This window comes from Balaenoptera borealis (assembly GCF_965194805.1).
Source record: "Balaenoptera borealis genome assembly, chromosome: 6".
Lineage (NCBI taxonomy): Eukaryota > Metazoa > Chordata > Mammalia > Artiodactyla > Balaenopteridae > Balaenoptera > Balaenoptera borealis.
The window spans coordinates 35,661,993-35,684,524 of NC_138863.1; the positions used below are offsets into that span (position 1 = coordinate 35,661,993).

At 43.6% G+C, this 22,532-nt stretch overlaps 1 protein-coding gene across 5 annotated transcripts in view; it reads right to left on the minus strand.

Annotated features, from left to right (window-relative positions):
• The window catches only part of MAIP1 (matrix AAA peptidase interacting protein 1), a 41,550-nt gene continuing 19,018 nt past the window's right edge, over window positions 1-22,532 (minus strand). For all 5 annotated transcript variants that reach the window (XR_014246133.1, XR_014246134.1, XM_082397444.1 and 2 more), the window contains one exon: window positions 1-22,532. This exon is cut by the window's right edge. The gene's annotated coding sequence lies outside the window, so the exon portion shown is untranslated.

Sequence of the window (22,532 nt, forward strand, 5' to 3'; positions counted from 1 at the left end):
TTGCTTCTGTTTTATGTTTTGGTTTTTTGGCCTTGAGGTATGTGGGATCTTTGCTCCCCAACCAGGGATCGAACCTGCACCTCTTGCACTGTAATGCGAAGTCTTAACCACTGGACCACCAGGGAAGTCCCACTAGTGGAATGTTGAATAGTGCATTTCCTCTTATTGGTTCGTCCTTCATTTGATCAAAAGCCACGAACATCTTCATTTCATTTCAGATTTTACCAACGGTATCCATGAATTTGATCTCAAAATGACTACTTTACTACAAACTAGATTAACTTAGCCAGCTATACTACCAGCAATAGTTTGTCTTTGTTCTGAGATAAATATACTGTCCTAAAAATCTGATATAGCCCTCTTGACAAAAATTTGATGAATTCCCTAGCAGGTACAGGAATCCAGAGACATTACTTACTGAAATGGATACAGTCATATAATGTATCTTATTGAATCAGAAATATTTCTCAGTTGATTATTGGATGCATAAATCTAATCAGAGCTATCACCTATCAAACTGAAAACATTAAACTTACAAAGCCAAATGGAGCCACTGGCAAATCATAAATATTGCCATGGCATCTGCATATCGTAACTTTGTTGTCTTGAGTCAGGACTTGGGAGAAATGTTAACTCTTTCAGGGGACCAGGAGTACGGCAGCTGGGCTCTCCTAGAGACAACTCCAAATAATCAGGTTTAGGAAACCAAACTGCCCTTCACATCTGAAAAGGCACCCTTCCAAGCAATACATGACAAAGAGTCTCCTTCAGACTCCCTGTCCTTTCTGTGCTGGAGCCGGTGACCTCCAAAGCTGTAGACAAAGCAGCTTTTCTGCTGCATTTAAAACAAACAAACAGCACAGGAAGGTGACCCAAGGTGATCAAGAGACTATTAGGCTGTTCTCACTGATTATAAGAATGTAAAGTTGAACTCTCATTAATATGCTGTTGCTGCTTTCCTCCTGAGAGAAAGTTGAATTTGGGGTTACCAGGAGAAAGCAGAGCCATCCCAGGGTGAAGCAAAGAGGGTTTTTTGTTTTTTGTTTTTTTTTAAATTTTAGAGTGGCTTATCAAATACTGTATTATTCTCCTCCTCTCTATGGCCCATTATGTTTTTCTTTGTCTTGTATGTACACTTAGACATCAAGCCACCAAACACCTTATGTATTTCTAGATAATTCAGCTTTCAAATAGATTATGTTCTTTTCCCAAAAGCATACTCATACCAGTCAGATCATGTTTCCTACTTCCTAATTTGGAAACCAAGGTCACCAGTATGCCCAGGATGAAAACACTGCCCCATTTTGTGCAGGCTGCCTGTCTTCATTCCTCTGTCATTAAGGGGGGCAGACATTTTGCTACATTGGTATTCTCTGCCATAATCTGTATGTTAGTTAACATTCTTTTGGTTGCCAGTGAGAGAAACAGTCTCTGGCTGAGTTAAGTGAAAAAGGTAATTTCCCACTAGCCATCCATTTTACAAGGAGATCGGCTCGGTGCTTTGTGACCTAAAGGGATGGGATAGGGAGGGTGGGAGGGAGGCTCAAAAGTGATGGGATATGGGGACATATGTATAAATACAGCTGATTCACTTTGTTGTACAGCAGAAACTAACACAACATTGTAAAGCATTTATACTCCAATAAAGATGTGGAAAAAAAAAAAAAGGTAATTTATTGAAAAAATGCTGAGGCAGCTCTCCAAATCCAAGGATGAAGAAAACAGCCAAGGCTGTTGGAAACCTCAGCACCAGAGATCTGTGGACCTTTCCTCTACAGCAGGGGTCCCCAACCCCCAGGCCATGGAGTGGTACTGGTCTGTGGCCTGTTAGGAACTGGGCCGCACAGCAGGAGGTGAGAGGCAGTCAAGTGAGCGAAGCTTCATCTGTATTTACAGCCGCTCCCCATTGCTTGCATTACCGCCTGTCAGCATTATGGTGAGTTGTATAATTATTTCATTATATGTTACAATGTAATAATAAAAGAAATAAAGCACACAATAAATGTAATGAGCTTGAATCATCCTGAAACCATCCCCCCACCCCCCAGTCCATGGAAAAAGTGTCTTCCACAAAGCCAGTCTCTGGTGCCAAAAAGGTTGGGGACCACTGCTCTAGAGCACTGCCATTAACGTGAGTCAGCTTCAAGTGATCCCATCTCTGTATGTCTCCATTCAAAACCAGAGATTCCAGAGAGAATCTGATTTGCTTAGGTTTGGTTGATTGTCCAATGCTGTATCAATCAGCTCTAGCCAGAGGGGAAGGCTACTTCATGTAACTTGTCTATCCAGAACAGTTTCCATTCAGGTAAGGGAAAATGGCCGTGATCTGAAAGGTGATAGAAGCCCGGGAACCCTCTGGCATGGTATAGAGAGGGCCAAACTAGCAGCGGATTATAATATACCTACCGAGTGTGACAGACTAAATTTTAAAAAAGAAAACTTCTATAGCCAAGTAAGATACATCCACCTCCCAAACAATAGGATAGAAGAAAGAAGGGCTCTTTTAAAATGCCAGCCAGTTAGTTTACGGTCTCGATCAGTGCTGCAGAGATGGAAAAGGAAGGTATCAAAACAAGTAAAATAGCTGATTTACTATCTACAAAAGATTAACAGCTTTGCCAGGCATCGGCAAGTGTAGAAGTAGGGCAGAGTGAAATGTTCCTGTGGGGTCCACACTGATGAAAAGGGGTTGACTGAGCAGATTGACCAACTTCTTTCCACTGTGGGGAAAAAAATCACCATCCATCACGATCACATCTGGTCAGTCTAAGGAGGTGTTTGGGAATCCAGATGGATAAGGTTTATTTTCACAAATTGAGACAAACAAAGGATTCTGGGACTAAAAAAAAATAACCAAATTTCCAATTCTTATCAAAATGAGGGATATCACAGACCATCAGTCTCCTCTGAGGATTTATTCAAGTCCCCGTTTTTGGCATAGGAGATACCAAAAGGCCCAGAAAGAAGCTGTAACTTGGTGAAGGTTAGCATCAGTAGAGCTGATAGGGCCAGAATATGGGTCAAACCCAGGAAACAAGATGTCGGCCAGCACAGGAGGCAAGCCAGTTTCAGAGCTAGAGTTGCCTTGTCCAAGCATCAGATTGGCTCATCCTCTCTCTGAACACTGGGAGAGGCAAGTGCCTGGCTGGGAACCGAAGCCACTCCTGGCCTGGGGCAAGAGCTGCACCAACCCTCACAACCAAGCCTGAATCTGGAGGAGGGGACAAGGAACTGAGTGCAGGACAGTTGCTTCCATACATGTGGAACCAAGACCACTGACTGAAAGAATCTAAGGAGGTCATAAAGACATGGCTAAATTCTAGAACATACTGAAATAAAAATAAGAAAATATCTTTCTAAACCTATAAAAGAGAAAATCACATTCTTTACTGGTGTGTTAGAAAAACCTGTCAGTCTCACCTAGTTTCTAAGCATTTCAGTGTGAAATTTATCTTTCTGTTTACCCATGACCCTGGGTAAGAATTTATAGACTGGATAGCCTCTCTCATATTTAAATTGTGCCATCTAGGCCTCTGAGAGATATTCTATCCTGATAAGTTTTTATTAGCGTAGTGCTTCTAAACCATATCAGACTCAATGTCTCCTTTTAGAGCAAATATTTTATAACATCTTCTTTCCTATCTTGAGATTATAATCACAGATAATATCTTACCTTCACACATAATTTTTAAAAAATCTATATAATGCCATAGCTGTAATTTTAGGGAGAAATAAAAGGAAAGTAATTAATCATAGAATAACACATATTTTGAAATGTAAAAAGTTCAGAAATGACTGCATGAGAAGACGGCATGAAAAAGTCAGATGTTTGCACCTATATGTAGAATTACCATGATTTCAACAGCTAAAAATACCAAGTGCCAACTGATATAGGTGCCATGCTGGCAACTCAAGTGCCCCAGTTTTTTGAAGTGGCTAACAACTCTTATTTAGTTCCCAACAAAGCAAAGTGTACTCTTCCCCCCATTTGAATGGTAGTTGCACTCATGGAAAAATTCAGTATATATTTAAACTGTATCCAAAATAGTCTGTGTTTATATAAAAATAGAGTAGGGCTTTAGGCTTCGATCATTATAAACAGATTTTTCCCCTACATTGATGTCTTCTGGGACATTTATAAGTCGTGCAGCTCATGCATCCCTTATTCACTACGCAAGACTGTCCTGTATATTGCAGAATGCACAGAATCCCTGAAGCTTACCCAGTGTCTGGCAACTGTGCCATTCTTTGCGATAGTTAGAAAATTCTCCTCCATGTTTCCAAATGGTCCTTAGGGGAAGATATCCCTGAAAGCCACTGCATTAGGGCATCTCAGTATGAAATACCACTTAAAATATAAGGATCAATTAATTGGCCCTTTTGTGTTATCATCATACTTTTAATGAGTAAAAATTTCAAGCAACAAGACTGGAATCTGGGAGCAGGGAGAGAGAGGACAACTTGAAGATCCCTCGTATCATTTAACTAGAGAGCAAATAAGAATATTCTAAAAATTAGACATTTGATCCAAAAAACTAATAACATTATTGTTGAAAACCAAAATCATGTACCAACCTATACAGGCCAAACCTGCCAGGTTTTAATCAAAAGGCCAGAATGGAAAGTCTTTCACCCATTTTTGGATCCTCATCTACCTGCGAGATCACTAACATGGCATCGGATCCTAATCTGTCCTGTGTTTCTGACCTTCTAGAAGACTTTGTGTCTGCGGGTAAAACGTTTGATGTTAACTATCTGTGACTCTTGTATAATTGAAGTGTTAAGCCCTTTGAGGGCAGGGATATTTTCTCCTGTTTCTTGTGTTTCCTCACAGGAACTGGTACAAGATGACAGATTGGTGAACACTTCCAGGGAGAAATGGATGGGAAGAACTACTCCCAGAGATGCCCTAATAAAGAACATTCACTGTCTCCAGAGAAAGGGGATCTGGCAGGATGTGCCCAAGTGGATTTCACAGCAATTTCAGAACTGCTATGACCAGTGACTGTAACTTCCATTCTCTCCCTTTATAAACGAGAGTGTTTGGTGTATCCTTTCCCGGTCCACCATTGATGTAGGGTGTGTGTGAGTGGGGGAGGGGATGGAGATAACTTGTGTTTTTAGTTCATAAGTCTTCAGATCAAGAATTGCTCTCCTGGAAGAGTACACCTGAAGCACCTCGTCAGCAGTTGGACCTGATTTCAATAATGAAATCCTAGACTTCAAGTCTAATGCCATAATGACATGAGACTTTTGAGGGGCATGTAAAGACTGTAGTAGATTTGAAAAAAAGGGGTCACAATTTCTTTGAATTTCCTCCCATTAACACTTGGTCCTATAACTTGCTTTTGCCAATGGGACATTAGCAAATGGGAAGCAAAGAGAAGCTTGAAACGTGTTTGCATGTTGGATTTGAAATATTTGCTTGGAAACTATGTAAGCGAACTTGAGCTAGCCTCCTAAAAGATGGAGCATGTGGAAATAGGCCCCAGCCCTCCAGCCCATCCATGAACTGACTGCAACCACATGAGTAAGCCTGAGTTAGACCAGCAGGACTGCCCGCGTGAGTCCAGCCCAAATGGCCAACTTATAGAATCATGAGCTAATCAACGATTGTTGTTTCAATCCACTACTTTGTGGGGATGGTTTGTTATGCAGCACAGATTAACTGATACAGTAACTCTACAGCACCCAGTGATGAGAACCTCAGCACCATGAACAGCTTGTGTTCCCTGGCTAGTACTGTAGAATATTTCATTATCTGGCTCACTGGAGACATCCAAGATACCAGCTTATCAAAAGGAACACAGACCTCTCTGATTACTGACTTGTTTTATATATCCAACTTTCACACATAAGGTTTTCAATCTTGCTAAGTTATCAGATCCTGAAACTGCCTGAGAAAAAGAAACTTCATGGTCCAGTACACATACCTGACATTTTTAGGCAGTTTCTCTAACTTTACTTTTACCTTTGGCTTATGAGATCTTATATAATGGATCAGTTGTGCTCCCTAAAAGCTTTGGAATTTTATCAAATTACAAGTTGTTAGTTGACCCCATGCATCTCTCCCCATTATCCTGGCTTACTGCAGGGTACAGGTGATTAAATATCATTAACCAAAGAGAACTAAAGAAGTCTCATAAATAGACACGCCAACCCTTCACAAAATACAGTTCACAGGCTCTTTCAGAAAAGAAATGCTGGAGTTTTCTTTTGGCATTTCTGTTTCTGAATTCAATCAGGATCGTGTGAGATGAAAAGGGTACTAAACTAGGAGTTAAAAAGTCTGGCTTCCTGTCTAGACCCTTCCATCTGTTTGCCGTGAGCTCTCAGAGTTATTTAACCTCACTAAGCCTTGGTTTTCCCATCTGCTGCTGGGAACAATAAAACCTGCCCTGCCTTCCTAGGTGTGAGGAATAAACAAGGGGGTGCTTTGGAAGGGGTTTTGAAGACTGCGAGATGGTCTACACAGATCAGCAGTATCAGGTGTTGTCTGGCCCACAGAGCCCTTGCTTTGCAATGTTTCCTCTAATGATAACATTTTGCCCATAACAGTAACATGTTAGTGAAGCAGTAACTGCAGTGCTCACCAGACAGAAGAGCAAGCAATCTGAAGCACCACCTCTGCAAGGCTCCCCCAAGCCTTGCCGCACTGACTGTTGGGAAGGCGGGGCTTGGCCCCCTCCCCTGGGGCTGTCTCCACCTTCTGTTCAGAACTGCCCTTCCCCCCACACTGCAGAAGGTCTCCACATGATAAGGGGTCTTGCAAGGACATGTGTGGACATCCCAGCCCTCATGCCCAAATTCCATCCACACTCCCTGAGAACATCTTCCCTTTACCCACCTCGTTCTCCAGATGTCCACCCAGGGAAGATGCCTGCACGGGCCCTGGAAGCAGGAAGCAGGCCTGGGTTCTCTGGACAGTGGAATTCTGGGGTCCTGGATACCCAAGTGGATGTGGTCAAAAAAGGGGGATTGGGGGCTTCCCTGGTGGTGCAGTGGTTAAGAATCCACCTGCCAATGCAGGGGACACAGGTTTGAGCCCTGGTCCGGGAAGATTCCACATGCAGTGGAGCAACTAAGCCCGTGCACCACAACTGCTGAGCCTGCGCTCTAGAGCCCACGAGCCACAACTACTGAGCTCACGAGCCACAACTACTGAGCCCGTGTGCCACAACTACTGAAGCCCAGGCGCCTAGAGCCCGTGCTCCACAACAAGAGAAGCCACTGCAGTGAGAGGCCTGTGCACCGCAACGAAGAGTGGCCCTGCTCGCCGCAACTAGAGAAAGCCCACGCACAGCAACGAAGACCCAACACAGCCAAAAATAAATAAAATAAAATAAATTAATTAAAAAATAAAAAAAATTTTTAAAAGGGGTGATTGGGGCTTTAGGTGGGGACATCCTTCTAACCTAGGGATTGGCATGGCTGGGGAAGGGTAGGAATGAGGCCCCCTAAAGCCTGAGGTCCAGGGCAGGAGCTCCTCCTTCCCAGGTCTAAGGGCTATTCAGAGAGAGAGAATGAAGAGGTTTGCTTTTAGATGAGTCAAGTTTGGGGAGCTGGTGAGAAATCCGCATGGAGATATCCTGTAGACCTTTGGAAATGTGGATGTAAAGTTTGATCAAAGAACCACAAGCCAAAGAAACTTGAACATCACTAAACTAAAGAAATGAAGTGAAGTGGGATTTCCCACACAAGCTGACAGATGGTAGAAAGTTGTCAGAGACAGCAGAGGCTTGCAGTGCCCCTGAAATCACTGCTCCTAATAAATAGCACAGAGGTGGTTGTCTTTCCCTCTCTTGGAAAGGCTGTTTTAGTGAGATGTGTGACTTTCCAGTGACCATTAGCGGCATTTGAAGGTATCCTAAGATAAATTAGGTTTGACTACAAGTGCCAAAAAATATCAATTACCTATATAGTAGCTGTTCAGGCTGCAATCTTGGTGCCACAATCTTTACAGGCCCAGGCTCCTTCTGTCATTCTGAAAAATAGTTTCCACCTCATGGTTTAAGATAGCTGCTCAAGCTTCAGTCATCATGTCTACATTCCAGTCAGCAGGAAAGAAGAGTAGAAGATATACCTCTCCTTCTCCCTTTACCAGAACTTAGACACATGATCACATCCAACTGCAAAGACTTGGAAATACATAATTGATTTCAGTCAACCAGGGTCCCTCCCTCCTAAAAATTAGGGCTTGCATTATTAAAGAAGAAGTAGATAATGGAAACTTAGGGACAATTAGCCGACTCTGCCACAGGTTGGAAGAGAAGAGATGACAGAAAGAGTTGCCTTAGCAACAGCCTCACTTTGCTACTGATTCACTGAAAAGTCCTGGGCAATATGCCCACCTTTATGTTCTGGTCCTTCTGCTGCTGTTTAGGAGGGTGTGGCAGAAGCCTTCCCAGCTTCCCCGTCCCATTTCTTCTCAAATAAGCCTGCAGCAGCAGGCTACTATCTAGACACTGAGCGGGAGTCACGTCTTAATTTGTCCTTGCACTGCTCATCAAAGGCTATTTCTCTCTGAATGAGCTGTAGCTGTAGCCGTTATTATGCCCAGAAAGGCTGTGAAGTTTCCACGGATCAGCAGTTTTGGTAGTTGACTCTGCCTGATCAGATGTAGAACAAATCATAAACTATTCAACATGTAAACACTGAGGATGTGCTCTGCATGGGTAACTCCAAGGAAGTTTGGTTTGGCTAAATGCATCCTGGGAGGGTTTTAACCCAGTCCATGGATTAAAGGAGGGAGGGGCAGCTCTAAATCCTATCAGCAAAGTTGGAGAGGGTGTTGAAAGGGGGCTAAGGGGGCAAAATAAGGAGCACGGGAGCTATTTTCCATAGATGAGTCTTTCCTATGAGAGTCTGCTGTCTTCCTTCCTGATTAGCCCCTCAAAGTCAAGGACTTCCTGGGTGCCCATTGAGGAAAGACTTTGCCACACAGCAGTCTAGGCGAGGAACGATGGCATGACACATCCCTTGGAAGGAGAGCAAAGCTGCCACTCAGGCCGAATCCTAGCGTTAACTTGCCTCATCTAGTAACTCTTTTCCCAGAACAACTCTTCTTGGTCTGTTTTTTCCACCACTAGCCACTCACTGAAGGGCCAGGATGGTGGAGCACCATTCTGGCACATGCATGGGATTTGAAGCCACAGGTTACAATGCCAGATCTGCTATTTACTAATTACATAGTCTTAAGCGTTGTAACTTTCTGAGCCTTGGTTTGCCTACCTGTAAAATGACGGGGAGGGGGACGTAGCTCACAGGATTGCTGTGAAGCTTAAGTACGGTAATTTGTATAAAATCCTAGACCAGTTCTGGCCCATTCAGGTCCACAAGCTATAATTTCCTTCCCCCTTTCCTCCTCCTCCCCGGCTGGAAACACTGCGGCATATGTGAGGACTGCGCCGGAAAACCTGCTGTGTCTAATAGTCCTTGCCCACCCCCACTGCCCCCAGCAAAAAATCTCCTGTCTTGCTGTTCCTGACTGTCTGGTTGGGCACTCCTCTTCTGCAGCTCTTTGCTCACCAGTCACAGACTGTCCTTTCTCCACAGCTGCCTGGCCCCCATCAAGTTCTCCTTGCCCCAGAGAGGCTTATGGAGGAAGTCTTTAATTTCTCCGACCACAAAAACTGCTTGTTAGCTAAGCAATACGTCAGCCCAGATGAACAGGGCCTGGCCAGTCCAGGGTGTTAGTAAATTCGCAGCTGTGAAAACATGCCGTCCCGGTGGCTGAAAGTCCCTCGATGCTGAGGGCCCTCTGGAACACCCCACAGTGGCTGAAATCTTCTCTTGGATCAGAGCAGGATGCAGGTTTAAATGGACAGACTGGAAACCTGACTTGCTTCCTTAGTGAGACAGAAGCGGTGAGACCTGCATCTGCCTCACCTTATTCTTCCTCCTCACAATGCAAGGAGCCCCTGAAGCCAGCCCTCTGCTGGGGCTCAGGTCCCAGCCCTTCACAGCGTCTCCCTCAGTCATCCTCTCCTCTTCACTGTCAATGCTGCCCTCTGGATTGGATCGCTCCCATCACCATACAAACATACTTGATCATCTCCCATTTAATAAACAAACAAAACAAAACAGAGACCCTGTCCTCACCCTCCATCACCCACCAAGCACCACCCCATTTCGCAGACCCTCTTAGAATAATTGTCAGCACTCTCTGTCTCCCTTCCTCATGCCCGTTCCCTCCACGACAAAATCCAATCTGGTTTCCATTCCCTTCTCTCTGCTGCCACTGTTGTTATCAAGACCTCCAACAATCTCCGTGTTGACAGCCCCAGAGGAACGCTTTTTGTCTTCATCTCCCTTGACTTAGCATCAGCCCTCAGTGAAGTGGATGGCTGTCCTTCTTTAAACCTTTTCCTGTCTTGGCATCTGTAATCCCAATCGTCTCCTGGTTTTCCTCCCCGCTCACTAATTGCCCTCTCTCCGGCTTCTTTGCTGGCATACCCTCTTCTATCCAACCACTAAATACTGGAGTAGCTCACTGCTCAGCCCACAGCCTTATTTGTTTCTTTTTTATAGCCTATCTTCAAGGGCAACATATGTCTCATCCATTCTCATGGGTTTAGATCTCTTTAAATGCCATTTATATGCTGATTATTCCTCAATTCATAAATATTCCTCAGACTTCTCTTCTGAAATCCAGACTCAGCTCACTACTAGAATTTTCCATTGGATGTCTCATAGGTATTTCAAATGGTCAAAATGGAACTTTTGATTCCCTTAAGCTCCTCTTTCTTCCTCAGCCTTCCTCGATCAAGAAAAAGACATAACAACTCTATCCAGTTAGTTGCTCAAGCCAGTAATCCCTGTTAAATGTAAGCTCCACGAGGGAAGGGATCTTTGTCTATTTTCATGGTTGATGGTCCCAAACAACTAGAGCAGTGACGGACACATACTGACTCAATATATATTGTTGGATGAATGATTCCCGCAATTTTTCTCATGCCTCACATCCCATGCATCAAGTCTGATTAATTAAACTTCCAAACCATATCCCACACATCTTCATCTCATGCCCACCATTCCGCTCATCTTTCTCCTAGATGTCTGAAAGAGCCTTTCTTTTTGTCTTGCTCCTTCCAGTTTTTCTCCTTGCCAATCTGTTCTGTTTACAGCATCAGATGATATCAGTCCTTGGCTTAAAATCTTTCAGAGACTTCCCATTGGGCTTAAAAGGAAATAGAAACTCCATTATTTGGTCTACAAAGCTTTGAATGACCATTGTCTAACTCCTCCATCTCATTTTATAACCCTTTCATATTTTCTCATTAAGTTTTGGTCATTGGTCTTCCATGATTTCCTGGAAATTTCCAATCTCTTTCCACCTCAGGGCCTTTGCACTTTCTGCTTCTTTTCCTAGAGTGTATTTCCCATTGCTTTCAGTATGGAGGGCTGTTTCTCAGCCTTTAAGTTTCAGCTTAAATGTCACTCTCTCAGGAAACCTCATTGACCATCCCCCCTAAAATAGCCCGCCTTGGTATTTTTCTTATTACATTTCTCCCATTATTAACATTAAAGAGAACCTATCATTATTTTCACCATTTGTTTGTTTAAATGTTTATCATCTCTCCTCATCTTTTCCCCTACTCCTCCCACAAATGTAAACTCCATAAAGTTAGAGACTCTGTCTGTCCTGTTCACCATCATATGCCACTGGGTCTGGTCTGTTGCATTTGCTCTACATTTATTGAATAATAAATGAATGACTCAGATGTGCTTCACTTATCAAGTTACATGTGCATTTCTGAGATATCTGGTCCTACCTTCACATTCATTTGAATGTTAAGTAATTCAGATACCAGCTGAGGTACCCATTCTTTCAGATTTACATATAGTTGAGAGGAACTCCCTCTCCTGCAAAAGTCCAATGCCCTCGTCAAGATGTTTTCAAATTCCTGATGTCTTAGGTTCTTAAGAGCAGTTCTGGTTTTAATTTTCTGCTCCTGGAAATTCTCAATCTCATTCACATCTCTTCTCATGCAGCTGTTCTTAGCTCTCTGCTCCAAGTTGACCCATATGAGAAACTCAGCTTTCTCTTTCTCATTGGCCTCAAACACCACCAAACCAGACATATGAGGAAACAGCAGACTTTGCTGAAGTGTTGGAGCACCGGTCAGGATGGAGAAGAGGCAGCCAGGGAAGCAACAGAGTGTTCATGCTACGGCACTATGAAACAAACGGCTTTACATTTCGATATTAAACTTTGCTGTCCTTAAGTGTCCTTTAGTCCCCAGCAGTAGCACCGCCACCCTGCCATTGCTGATTTTTCACTGGTGCCATTTCTCAGCCCCTCTTCTCCTTTGCCTTTGCTTTTCACCTCATTTCTTTTGGAAAGTGGCTTAATACTCTCTTCCTGTTCTTTCAAACCAGAGGAGTGGTGGGAGGGGGCAGGATGGGAGGAGAAAAGGGACACTTGTCTTCCAGATAAACAGAGGGCAATCTACTCCAGAGAAATAGTACAGTCTCTTAGGAACAGTGGCTTCAGGTTATTGGGGTTTTAAAAAGCACTTTTTAAAAACTCCACTTTAGGGCTTCCCTGGTGGCACAGTGGTTAAGAACCCGCCTGCCAATGCAGAGGACACAGGTTTGACCCCTAGTCCGGGAAGATCCCACATGCCACAGAGCAACTGAGCCCATGAGCCACAACTACTGAGCCTGCGCTCTAGAGCCCGTGAGCCACAACTACTGAGCCCGCGTGCCACAACTACTGAAGCCTGCGTGCCTAGAGCCTGTGCTCTACAAGAAGAGAAGCCACCGTGATGAGAAGCCCGCGCACAGCGACGAGGAGTAGCCCCCGCTCGCCACGACTAGAGAAAGCCCACGTGCAGCAACAAAGACCCAACGCAGCCAAAAATAAATAAATAAATAAGTAAATTTATTTTAAAAAATAGTAATATATATAGAGAGAGAAAGAGAGACGGAGAGACAGACAGAGAGACAGAGTGAAAGAAAGACAGAGAGAGAGATTTGGGGCAATTGTTTTTGTTGTTTTCCAAAGAGCTCCTGTAGATAGGCAAGAATTCAGTGAACTTGATTCTCTGTGAGTCAAGACTTAGGAGTCTAAGCAATGATTCCCCTTGACTGGGTCTGTAGTCACCTCACCCAACCCCTTCATGCTGATACCTGTTACACCTGGGCTCAGGCTGGCCAAGTAACCGAGCTGGCAGAGTGATCTGGGGAAAGGGTTTAAAGACATTTACACAGGTTCCAGTTAAGATCAGAGCCAAGGAAGAGCAAGAATCCTCATTTGGATGTAAAGTATGGGACATCGAAGGGAATGGTCTGACTTTATTTCCAAAGAAACACTCTGAGCACATAGGAAAACTCACACATCTCAGAAACAGTAAAGAAAATAATAAAAGGACTGTGCTCCTCTGGTGAAAGAGATTGAAACCATTTTCTCTAGATGAAAACAACTGAGAAGGTCATGTATAGATTACCCAAGGAGCATACTAGCTGACTCTCCAGAGCCCAGAGCCAAGAATACTCTCAGACTTCAGTCTGTGATTGAAGTAGGTTCCCTTTGTTCTAAGTGCAAGTTGATATATTCTAGACCATTCAGGCCCCCAAAACTTGGTCTCTGAATATGAAGAATTTATACTTTTAGAGAGAGTTCTGACCCACTGCTGGCTTGCTTAAATTATGGGGAATGGGGCCATAAATAGAATGATCTGCATTAGTTTTTGTGTGGGTTACTGAGTGACATACATGCCAAGTAATCTAGAGAGGATGGAGGTGGGACTGTCCCACCATCCCTGGTGAGGGGGAAAAGGAGAGGTCATTGCTGTTCTGTGCTCTCTCCTTCCCCACTGAGGGCAGAGGGGGCCAGTCCTCGCTCCCAGCTCACTGTCTCTCCCCAAGTGTCCCCTTTGTAAACTGTCTGAAAAATCAAGAGAAGCAGAGGTGGATTCTTTGCCTTTGAAGGGATCTGTGGCCTGTGCATTGGGACGAGCCACTGTACCTCTGACAAGAATTGCACTCTCGCTCTCTGAATGGTCCCTATGGCCCACTGTTCTCCTACCCCTTCTCTGCCTCTTGCCTTCTCGAGCACTATGCCCCTAGCCCAGGTCAGTGGAGGCCACCTGGTCAGAGCTAATGAACTCCTGTTCCTGTTCCTCTCCTCGCCTTCAGGCATAACTCACTCGGGAGATCCAGAGTGAGGACTGGAGGGCTTCTGGACTAATGTTTGTGGCCAACAGGTGACCCAAAGTCCTCGTATCCCCTTCACTGAGTAGTTTTGTAGTCCAGGCATTGCTATGGCTCCTCCCTTGTCTCAACTCCCTCCAAATTCAATCCACAGGCAAGACTTGTCTACAGATCTCTCAAAGCCTCCTCCTTCCCTCCACTCCCACTGCCACCAGCCTCACCCAGACCTAGACTTCTGCATCGGCCAGTTCCAGCCTCTTCCTTTCCCTTTTTGCTTCTCTTCCTGTTTTCCACACACCAGCCCGAATGATCTTTTAAAATGCTAACCAGATGATATCACTGCCCTTCCAGAGCCTCCAATGTGAAGGCAGCTTCAGAATTTCTATACAGGTTGTATGGAAATTGTGGAACAGCAATTAAAGAATGAGGGGAGGAAGAACTGGTGGGGATTATGAGGCAGGGTGGGTGTGGAGGGGACGGGGCGGCGGGGAGGCCCCAAACCACTCTGAATAAAATCCACTGTATTCCATGGCTTTAAAGCGCCTGCGTGGAGTAGCCCTTCTCTTTCTTTCTGCCCTCAGGTAGTCCCATTTTCCCTTTGTTTACCAGTCCTTCCCACACACGAGCTTGCTCTGACCTTGTTCTGTCCTTCCCACAGGTCCTCCCCTCCACCTCTGCTACTGCAGGACTGGATGCTCCTTGGCCAGCATGTCACCTCTTCAGAGAGGACTTCTCTGACCTCCCTGTCTAAATTAAGAACCAGCTCCCGTTCTCCCTTCTTCCTCCCTCTCATTATTCTGTATCACCACACTGTTTTCTTCATAATACTTTTCCCAAATTTGTCAGTCTTCCTGACGAGACTGTAAGTTCCAAGATTGCAAAAAGCATATCAATTTTGTTCATTGCTATTCCCCACCTCCTAGCACAGTGCCTGTCATCGTCGGTACTCAAAAAATATTTGTGAATGAATGAATGAATGAAATTTACACTGGCTGGCTGTATTATTTCTCTTCTGGTCAAAAGAATCATGTGTAGCTAAATTAAGAAAGTAGCAAGGATTAATAGCAAATTTGGGCTCTGCACACAGAGCTTCATAAATTCAGGTGCATAATCCTGAAAACTGGAGTTGAAAACATAGATGTGTTATCAAAGGACAGACTGATGGTGCCTAAACCCCGAGAACAGGTATCAGGGATTTGGGAAGGGACATTTAGAGATATATCACCACCACATTTTAAGTATTGAATACGTCTAGAATCATATGGTCTAGTGCAGGGTTTCTCAGCCTCCATACTATTGAAATTTGGGGCTGAATAAGTCTTTGTTGTGAGGAGCCGTCACGTGCATTGTTGGACATTTAGTAGCATCTGTGTCTTCTACACACTAGATGTCAGTGTCACCCCATCATCTGTGGTAAACAACCAAAAATGTCTCCAGAAATTGCTAAATGGTCCTGGGGAACAAAATCATTCCAGTGGAGAACCACTGGTCTAGAGGAACACTTAACCATCTTCAGGTGAATTGCAGTGAAACCTTGGGTACCACAAAAGAAGGAGACTAGAAAACTAGATTGGTAGTACCTTGCTTTTTATTCCTGGCATGAGGACTAGCACAAAGTATTCAAAGGCCGAAATGTGTAATAAATCTAGCTTTAGCTTCAGACATAGACAAAAGATCTAGAGGATGAAGTTTGAAGCTCACTAGAGATTTCCAAAAGAAGAAGGAGGTGAATTAAATATGACTAGATAAAATAATTCATGCAACAGAGGAGGATTTAATTACGGGTGACTGCAGTCTATGAATGTGAATCCAAAATGTGCCAAAGGCACATCATGCAATGATGACTGAAATGATGCTCATCATAAGTGACTGGCTTATAAACCAGGGCTTCCTGGATGGCACACGTGGAATGAGCTGCACATGGCAGTGGCCTTAGTCAACAGGCAAGTCCAGGTAAGCAGTCCAGAAGCTGACAAACTGATGGTATCATTGGCCCATTGTACTGGGATGAGAGTGGTTTATAAATTGTCTTGACATCAGTCCAAGCACTTAGAAAAGCAGAACTAAGGTTGCAGGTCTTAGGTCTGGAAGGATGTGGCATGTGCGGAGATAAATGCAGTAGAGAGAAATGATAGGAATGAGACAGAAGTGAAACACACTCTACCCACTCGAAATAAATGACCAAACTGTACTGCAGAAATGCAAATTTCGACACAGAGAAGGCTGCAAAACAGTTAAGTAAATCAGCGTCGAAGGAACTTGGAATGGAAAAATGATTACAGTACAGAGCCCTCCCAAGGAAAACAGGAAACACGCTGCACTGGGGGGAAAGCACAAAAGCTTTCTCAAACAGACAATTCTACATGCAAATGGAAACTTGAAAGGAGATACGGAGCCACCAACTCTCACACAAACACTCAGTAACCACATAACAGCTGCCTGATGCAGAGCCGAGTCTGTGAATATGTCTTTGAAATTATCGGTGGCAACAGCTGAATAGGACAGAAGCTGTGAAGGCTTCTCCTCTGTTAAGAGAGGCTTTTAGAAAAGATGTGGGAGACCACAGACTTCATGATTTCAGCAGCAAGAGAAAAGTGTTTTGAAGCTCTAAGCCATAGCTTGAATGTAAGAACCGCTAAGAAAGTTATGTTTAATTACAAAGAAATCAGCAGAAATTTTCAGTGGGGAAACCGTCCTGCACATCTGTGAGGTTAAACTGCAAAGGAAAATGTTAATGGCTGAAGCAGGCTATCCAAATAATTTAAACATCTTTCCGGAAAGCATTTGACACCGTTCTTTGTAAAAAAAAAAAAAAAAAACCCTAATCTGCAAAAATATATTCTGGCATTTACAAGGCAAGCTATTTTGACCACAAGGAGAAAAAGAAGCCCCCAAACCAATTTTGAGATAGGCTATCGGATTACAGTCAATATTCTGGCATGGCAGGAAGAACACTGAGGCTCATCTGAAATACCGTGTGCGGCTGTGATAAGGACATAAATATGGAGAAGGTGGAGCAGAGAGCAACCAAATGATAAAGAGACTCAAAGGTGACATACTTTACATTAGCACGTATCTTGCAAAATCAGCAACTGCACAGCACTTGGTCAGCAAAGAAGGGGATTTATGAGAGAATTTCATTGAGATGTTAGGGAAAAATCTAAAGGGATTACTGATAATGCAGCAGGGCTGCTTAACTCTGAATGTAAGACTAGGGTCTGCAAATTCAGGTGAATAAAAGAAAGAAATTAAAAATATTTTTCCTGTTTGTTTGTTGTGGGAGGGTTTGGGGTTTTTGAGGTGGGGAGAGGAGTCTTGAGGGGTGTTGAATGGGAAAGAGGAATTGTCAGAGCTGTGGAAAGGGTAAAGAAGAAGAGCATGGGACTGCCCTGGTGGTGCAGTGGTTAAGACCCTGCACTTCCAGTGCGGGGGGCATGGGTTTGACCCCTGGTCGGAGAAGATCCTGCATGCCACGTGATGGGCCAAAAAAATAATAAAGAAAGAAAGGGAAGAGAGAAAGAAAGAAGAGCATGAATTTTACAGCATCTTGGACATGACAGTATAAACTAGAGAAATAGACATTTTTCTCCTTGGGTCCACCCTTGGTTTTATACATAAATACTTCCCTTCGTGGGTCCACCTCATAAGTGGATTTTGTATAATCCTGCTCTACAATGTAGAAAGCAACTTGTTTCACTGTGATAGAGAATCTGGGTCACATAGATCAGAGCTCTTAATGTCCTCTCTGGCTTCTTTCTTCTGTCATTTCAAGGCCAAGTGCTTAGCCAAGATTCAGCCCAAATTCCATCTCCTCTGGAAAGTCTTTGCTGGCTTCTCCATTGAAAGCGATCTCTTCCTGTTCTGAACTCTTCCACCATGTACTACCTTTCACATTCATTTGACACTGTTTAACTGCCAGAAAGAGGAAGCCAACTCGATTATAAGAAATTTAGAGGCAGGAACAATATCATATATGTTTTGTGTTTTCCCTTAATACCTTTCATTGCACATTTTGGTAGAGGCGTTACTCCTTTGGTAAAAGTTAACTTAAAAATGAGTTATGTTTGGTTGATGAAGTACACACAGAATCTCATAATGAGCTCATTGAATCTTATTATCCTAGGAGAGCCATGCAGTGGGGTTCTGTTGTGGTAATAATAATAGCTACCGTTTATTGTCCCATTACTATATACTTAGCATAAGTTATGACAAGAGCAAAGAAGAAAAAAAAGAATCGAAAGGAGAGTATGTCATTTTGAGTGGTGAAAAGAAGCAGGAACAGATTAAAACTGGGAGAGAACTGGGATCTAATTCTAATTAAGATTTTAAAATGGAAGAGATCAATTTTCTTAGAAAAGAGAAAAAGGACTTTTAAATGCTAATGTACGGCTATATTTACACTACATTATTTCATTATGTTTTCATTTGGTGATCATACTCTACAATGTATGAGTGTGTACCTATACATATGTAAATGTTTTTTTTAAAGGAATGCTTTTTTTAAAAAAATAATTTTTATTATTTATTTATTTTATTTTGGCTGTGTTGGGTCTTCGTTTCTGTGCGAGGGCTTTCTCTAGTTGTGGCAAGCGGGGGCCACTCTTCATCGCGGTGCGCGGGCCTTTCACTGTCGCGGCCTCTCTTGTTGCGGAGCACAGGCTCCAGAAGCGCAGGCTCAGTAGTTGTGGCTCACGGGCCTAGTTGCTCCGCGGCATGTGGGATCTTCCCAGACCAGGGCTCAAACCCGTGTCCCCTGCATTGGCAGGCGGATTCTTAACCACTGCGCCACCAGGGAAGCCCTGTAAATGTATTTTTTAAAGTTCTAGAGGGACAGACACCTGCTAATAACTGTGATTTCCTCTAGGGAATGAAGTAACTAAGTGATTGAGTAAACCCAAACGAGAGCTAATTTATGTGACCACATCCAGTACGGGGTGTGAGAAGAGAGAGAGCGAGAGAGAGAGAGAGAGAGAGGAGATGATTGAGGACTTTTGATTTACCTCTATTTGTGGATTATTTTTATTTTTATAAATGCGTATTCACGTGTGTATCAGCCAGAGTCTCAGTCAGAAGAAATAAACCACCCCAATTATTTTAACAGTGAGAATTTAATATAAAGAATTTTACACTAGATATTACAGAATTGAAGAGGCAAAAAGGAGACCCTGAAATATCACAGGGGTAATAGCTGCACAAAGCAGCCATCACCTAGGCCTGGGGAACAAAGAGAGGAGGTTGGGATTGTTACACTTTAGGAGTTTGGAGCTCGGCTGGTGCTACTGCCTCAGGCCCTCCCAGGACAGATTCAGACCTCTGACAAAGCGGTGTCTGCAAAGGTTGGGAACACTGCAAACCGGAATCAACTGCCTCTGGGGAGGGCTTAGGGTGAAGGGCCATTGCTGGGCAACGCCCACAGGAACAGGAAGCAAGCAGGAAGCAGCTAGTTCTTCCTCTTCCTGCCACCTTTCTGTCGCCCTTTGGCGCCCCCGCATGGAGACAAGTGGCTGAGCATTTTTCTCAGTCGCAGGGCATGTGCATAGTTTATTAATTAACCTATTTACAGCTTATCGATTAAGCTGTGCTGCAAACTCTATGATCCTGGGGGATGAAGTAAACAGTTCAGCTCTGTCATAATCATAGGAGTCAGAAATGGCCTCAGAGAGGTTATAAATGGACCCTATGCTTATGTGGAACCAGTTTCCTTGGAGAGGAACATTAGTTTGGTAGACAGTACACATAGCTAGGAGGCAACATTTTTTATTCTCTTTCTGGCTCTGCTACTGAGTGGGCAGTCTTATATAAACCACATAATCTCTTGTAAAATAACAGTAATAAAAATTAATTCTTGTATGGTGCTTATCATGCGTCAGGCACGAAGTGTTTTACGTATATTAACTAATTTAATCCTTGCAACAGCTCTATGAGGAAAGGGACTTTAGTTACTTCACCTAAGGTCACAAAATAGGGAGGAAAAGACCAGAGTATGAACTCAGCAGTCTGATACACAAATTTTCTCTTCATTACCAAGCGTTACTGCCTCGCAAACATCTATATGAGGCTTATTACATGCCAGGTACCTTTCTATACCCTTAAAACAGAGAAAACCCCTCTGAGGTAAGGACTGTCATCCCCATTTTACAGATGAGGAAAATGAATCCAGGAGGCTCTCTGGCCTCCATTTCTCTGTCTGTCAAATGAGGAGGTTGGATCAGCTGACACTGAAGGCTGTTTCTGCAAGATGCTAGGATTCTATTATAAAAGAACTCAAGGGTCCTGGCTAAAACTGGACTAGAACGACTCGTCTTACACATTTGCAGACCCCCTGATCTCACAAACTTGATAATAGCCCAGTCGTGTACAGAAGCACAAAAATTGCCAACTTGACACTGGTTATAATTCCTCATCATCTATTCTCTTGCTAGGAATTAGATGGGAAATAAAAGGAAGGGGGTCAACAGCTTTAAAAAAAAAAATTCATTTAGGATAGTATGTTTCTCACTTTTGGCAAGTAGCTCCAAGACCATATCCACATCTGACTATAACCCTACATGTTAAATTGGGAAGGGGATAACACAAACTTTTTATTACCTTGCTCTTCCCCATTTTTATATTGTTTGACTTTTAGATTTTCAGTCTCTACCACAAGCCTTTGAGATAGGTTAGTATTTTCAGAGCAGAAAGGTTCAGAGACTAGGGAAGCTCGAGATCTTGCCTGAGGACACCCACCTGGTAAGAACTGAACTGGGATTTGAACTTGTGATGAGTTTTACCTAAAGTGACAGCATCAGGACTGCTAAGACTAAAATTGATCTTGTCTTAGAAATCCTATTTTTTTTAAATAAAAACTCTCCTCTCAGTGTATATACCCTTGTAACTCTTGACAAGTCAGGGATAGGGACATTGATAAACCTCCAGCCCTCAGCCAAGTGACCTGACACCAGTGAGTCGCTGGCAGCATCACTGTAGCAAGTCACAGGCCAGCCACGTACCACGCTGACACCGTCTGGGGTCCATAGGTCTTTCATGTCCCTAGGAACTTCATACCACACTACGGGGCCTGGTATGTGAAATATGGCAACACCTTTAAGAACCTCAGGAATTCAGCGATTTTTTTGTAGGACAGACACCCATCTTCTTAGAAATGTTCCTGTGAAAATTGTGCAGGTAGGTAAAATTAAGCCCTCTCTGTTCACCAACAGATGACTTTAGCCAGCACGTTTATGGTGCCACTTTTATAAAAAAGTTCCTAATAGTCTTTTGGACCCTAATCTGCTGGGAAATGAGGGTTTCCCACAATAACAAGAGGCCTGTCTCAGAGAGAGATCTTGATTCCTCATTTGAACATCTGTAGAACCCCTTAAATTGTTTAGACAGGAATGCAAATGAAGGGAGGAGAGCAAACCTCCCCAGGGAATGGTCCTGGAATGCAGGTTCCATGTGATTCACTCTAAGAAGAGTTCAGCGGAAAGAGGGTGGGGAGTTGCTCCAGTTTCTCCCCTTCCCTCCCCAGAAAGGCCAGAAGTCCTCTGGGAATCCTGTACTCCCCTATACAACACACCTCCCACAGCTTGTGCCCCATGTCTGCCTCCAACGTGGAAATGAATTACTGTAATCAACTATCAAGGTCAACAGCTAATTGAATCCAACACTACTGAAGGGAAGTTGGAAGGCTTTGGGGGTTTGTTACATCGGGTTCAAATCCCAGGTCCTCCACCGACTGTGCAAATCTATGCAGGTACTTTGAGCCTGGGTTTCTTCATTTGACAAATGAGGTAATAATACCCTTCTCATTGGCTGGTGTATTTGTTTCCTATGGCTGTCGTAACAAAGTACCACAGACTAGGGGCTTAAAATAACAGAAACTTTTTCTCTCATAGTTCCGGAGGCTGGAAGACTGAAATCAAGGTATCAACGAGACTATGTTCTCTCTGAAGGCTCTAGAGAAGAATCCTTCCTTGCCTCGTCCAGCTTCTGGTGGCCCTTGACGTTCCTTGGCTGATGGCAGCATAATTCCAACCCCTGCCATCTTTGCACGGCCTTCCCCTCTGTGTCTCTGTTCTCCCTTCTTACAAGGACATCAGTCATTAGATTTAGGGTCAACCCTAATCCCGGATGATCTCATCTCGATCCTTAACTAATTACATCTGCAAAGACTCTATTTCCAAATAAGATCAATTTCTGAGGTTCGAGGTGGACATGAATTCTTGGGGTGGGGAGGCACTACCAACACAGGATAACTGGTTAGGGGGTTGAATGAGAAGGTTGCAGTTAAAGCACCTCATATAATACCTGCACATTATAGGTCTTTAATAGATACAGGGGTGGATATTACTTTCTGTTATTATTGCTGCAGCTGGGGTCATCTTTGCTTTTCT